The sequence below is a fragment of the Heloderma suspectum genome, chromosome 13, assembly GCF_057233095.1.
Source record: "Heloderma suspectum isolate Gila_16-S chromosome 13, 16-S_ref, whole genome shotgun sequence".
NCBI classification, from domain to species: Eukaryota; Metazoa; Chordata; class Lepidosauria; order Squamata; family Helodermatidae; genus Heloderma; species Heloderma suspectum.
The window spans coordinates 1,434,190-1,438,619 of record NC_139470.1 but is presented as its reverse complement, the minus strand read 5'-3'; positions in this window follow the sequence as shown (position 1 = coordinate 1,438,619).

Sequence of the window (4,430 nt, the reverse complement as noted above, 5' to 3'; positions counted from 1 at the left end):
GCATGTGCGGGGGGTGCCCTGACCAGGCTTGTGGCTGCTGACGTTTCACTCTCATTTATTCATTACGTCTGTATCCTGCCTGTCCTCCAAGGAGCCCAAGGCAGCATGCATGATCCTCCTCCTCTCCATTTTATCCTCACCACAACCCTCTGAGGTAGGCTGGGCTGAGCAGGGTCGTCAGAGAAATCAGCAACAAATTCAGAAGAGTTCAGATTTCTATGAATCCAACCTCTGAATTCCGCAGCGGACCAGCTTTTTCTGAGTTGCATGGATTCTGCAGACTTGTGGGCTGGTGTTTTTTTGTTTTTGTTTTACTTTTGGGGGAGATTTGCACAAATTCGCACTTGCACTAATGTGCACTTGCACTAATGTACATTAGCACAAATGGAACAAACACTTGTCCATCCCTAAAAAAAAAAAATCCTATTCTGTTAGTGAGCAGATGACAGAACAAAATATGCCTGACAATCTTTGAAACAGAGATGGAACAGGGTTAACAATATCCATACATCCCCAGCTGAGAGTCAGTGACCAGCCCAAAATCACCCAGTGAGCTCCATGGCCAAGTGGGGACTAGAACCTGGGCCTCCCAGGTCCCAGTCCAACACTCTCACCACTGTGCCACCCTAGCTTTTGTGTGGTGTGCGCGCAGTAAATGTCACTACACCACCCAGCATAGACCGGCGGCTTCTGAAGCAAGACACACGCTGCGACTGCGCCTCTCCTGACCCTCCCCCTTCGGTCTTCCCGTTTCATCAGTAAAGCAGAGCCAGTATCTGATCTACGTTAATTAGCGAGGAAGCAAGCAGCAAAGCTTGTGGGTCTCGCTTGCCATTGCCAGGGAGTCATAGAATCATAGAATAGTAGGGTTGGAAGGGGTCTACAAGGCCATCGAGTCCAAACCCCTGCTCAGTGCAGGAATCCAAGTCATAGCATCCCCGACAGATGGCTGTCCAGCCTCGTCTTGAACGCCTCCAGTGTGGGAGAGCCCACCATCTCCCGAGGGAATCGGTTCCATGGTCGTATTGCTCTAACAGTCAGGAAGTTTTTCTGATTGGCGGAGGGGGCCAAGTGAGTATGATTATGCTCTGCTGAAGAACATACGAGCCCTCTGGAAGCAGACCTGGGCCGGTCAAGTGAGTTCAGCTTCGCATGAACATCAGCCTCGGATGGCCTTCTTTCTGTCCCATCAGCCAGGACAGCTAGGCTGGTGAGGACGAGGGAGAGAGCCTTCTCTGTGGTGGCCCCCACTCTGTGGAACGCCCTCCCTAGGGAACTCCGCCATGCCCCCTCTTTAATGCGCTTCTGCCACACATTAAAAACATGGTTGTTCAGGCAGGCATTTGGGGTGGGCTAGGGCAATTTTAGAAATGTGACGTTTTTAATGTTGGATTTTATTGTATGAACTGTTTTTATTGTTGTATGTCGCCCAGAGCAGCTGGGTGACCAGCCAGATGGGCGATTAATAAATTTAATAAATAAAAATAATAAATAAATGTCCTCAAGTGGTCCAGCCAAAGGCGTCCAGGGATAGTTTTGCCTCGTCAACGGGTATAGACTGCCTGTGAAACCGGATGCTCCATTTAAGGCACAATCCTGTGCACATTGAGACAGAAAACAGTCCTACAAACTCCCAGCATTTTTTCTGTCTCAACGCGCACAGGATTGCTCCCTTGATCATAGCTCATAGCCACGATAGGCCTGCCTGCTCCCTTTAGAACCACCTAAACCACAAACCATGAACTTGAGCACACTCCAGGAGAGAGCGGAGGACAGGAAGGCCTGGCGTGCTATGGTCCATGGGGTCACGAAGAATCGGACATGACTGATTCTGTGCAGGACACAGAATCATGGGCTCCAGTTACAGGAAGCCAGATTCCGACTGAACATCAGGAAAACCTTCCTGACTGTAAGAGCAATACGACAATGGAACCAATTACCTGGGGAGGTGGTGGGCTCTCCCACACTGGAGGCCTTCAAGACGAGGCTGGACAGCCATTTGTCAGGGATGCTCTGACTTGGATTCCTGCATTGAGCAGGGGGTTGGACTCGATGGCCTTGTAGGCCCCTTCCAACCCTACTATACTATTCTATTCTATGAATGACTGAACAACAAAACCACAAACCTCTCCGGTGGCAGCTATTTGCTCAGGTGAATTGCACAGACATTCCTTTGGTCTGTCCTGAGTCTAGCCCCAGTCCGTTCCACCGCCTTGCTCTAGCCAGCCCAACCCTTAGGTCAACACGATGCTTTGGAGGTTCCGGGGAAAGGCGCAAAAACGGGCAAAGTCAGGAGAGGAGCTTTCCAAGCTGGGGGAGCAAAAGTGGCCAACCTGCCCTGCCCACCCCACCCCCACTGGGCTCCCCCCGCCAATCACAGAATCATAGAATAGTAGGGTTGGAAGGGGCCTACAAGGCCATCAAGCCAACCCCCTGCTCAATGCAGGAATCCAAGTCAGGGCATCCCTGACAGATGGCTGTCCAGCCTTGTCTTGAACACCTCCAGTGCGGGAGAGCCCACCACCTCCCCAGGTAATTGGTTCCATTGTCGTATTGCTCTTACAGTCAGGAAGGTTTTCCTGATGTTCAGTCGGAATCTGGCTTCCTGTAACTGGAGCCCATGATTCTGTGTCCTGCACTCTGGGAGGATGGAGACCCTGGCCTTCCTCTCTGTGACAACCTTTCAAGTACTTGAAGAGCGCTATCATATCTCCCCTCAGTCTTCTCTTCTCAAGGCTAAACATGCCCAGTTCTATAGGGCTTTGTTTCCAGTCCCCTGATCATCTTTGTTGCCCTCCTCTGAACCCTCTCCAGTTTGTCGGCATCCTTCTTAAAATGTGGTGCCCAGAACTGGACACAGTACTCCAGATGAGGCCTAACCAGTGCTGAGTAGAGGGGAACTAGTACTTCCCGGGATTTGGAAGCTATGCGTCTATTAATGCAGCCCAAAAGAGCATTGGCCTTTTTTGCAGCCACATTGCATTGTTGGCTCATATTCAGCCTGTGATCGACAACAATGCCAAGATCTTTCTCGCTTGTAGCGTTGTTGAGCCACGTATCCCCCATCTTGTAACTGTGCATTTGGTTTCTTTTTCCTAGGTGCAGAACTTGGCATTTCTCCCCATTAAATGTCATTCTGTTGTTTTCTGCCCAGCGCTCCAGTCTATCCAGATCACTTTGAATTTTGTTTCTGTCTTCCAGGGTATTAGCTATCCCGCTCAATTTTGTGTCATCTGCAAATTTGATCAGCATTCCCTGCACCTCCTCCTCCAAGTCATTCATAAACATGTTGAAGAGCACTGGGCCCAGGACTGAGCCCTGCGGGACCCCGCTCGTTACCTCTCCCCAGCTTGAGAAGGTCCCATTGATAAGCACTCTTTGAGTCCGATTCTGTAGCCAACTGTGGATCCACCGGATCGTTGCTTCATCTAGCCCACTTTGAGCTAGTTTGCTCATCAGGATATCATGGGGCACTTTGTCGAAAGCTTTGCTGAAGCTGAGGTATATGATGTCTACAGCATTCCCACGGTCCACAAGGGAGGTGACTCGATCAAAAATTGAGATCAGATTCATCTGGCAGGACTTGTTTTTGACAAATCCATGTTGGCTTCGAGTCATCACTGCATTGTTTTCAAGGTGCTTCCAGATGGATTGCTTTATCATCTGCTCCAGAATGTTCCCAGGGATTGATGTCAAACTGACTGATCTGTAGTTCCCAGGTTCCTCCTTTTTACCTTTTTTGAAGGTAGGGACAACATTAGCCCTCCTCCAGTCCTCTGGCACTTCCCCCGTCCTCCATGATTTCTCAAAGAGAATAGACAGCGGTTCTGAGAGTTCTTCTGCCAGTTCCTTTGTTACTCTAGGGTGCAGTTCATCTGGCCCTGGAGATTTGAACTCATTCAAAGTAATGAGGTGTTCCTTGACCATATGCCCATCGATCTCAAGCTGCAATCCTGCCCCTTCAGCCTGTACTTCACCTTTGCCAGGGGGGTCATAGACCCTCTTTTGGGAGAAGACGGAGCCAAAGTAGGAATTGAGCACCTCTGCCTTTTCTTTGTCATCTGTTATTGTTTTGCCATTCTTATTTAATAGCTGAACCACCATTTCTTTCCTCCGCCTTTTACTAGGCACGTAGCTGAAGGAAGCCTTTTTGTTGTTTTTAGCATCCCTCGCTAACCTCAGCTTGTTCTCAGGTTTAGCCTTCCTGACGCCATCCCTGCCATTCTGTGCTACCTGCCTGTACTCTTCCTTTGTTACTTGGCCTTCCTTCCACTTCCTATAAGTGTCCTTTTTTGTTTTCAGGTCATCTCTAAGCTTTTTGTGAAGCCACATTGGCTTCTTCTGTTGTCTTCCACTTTTCTTCTTGTTGGAATTTTTTGTGATTGTGCCTTGAGAATCCCCTTTTTTAAAAGCTCCCACTTTTTTTAAAA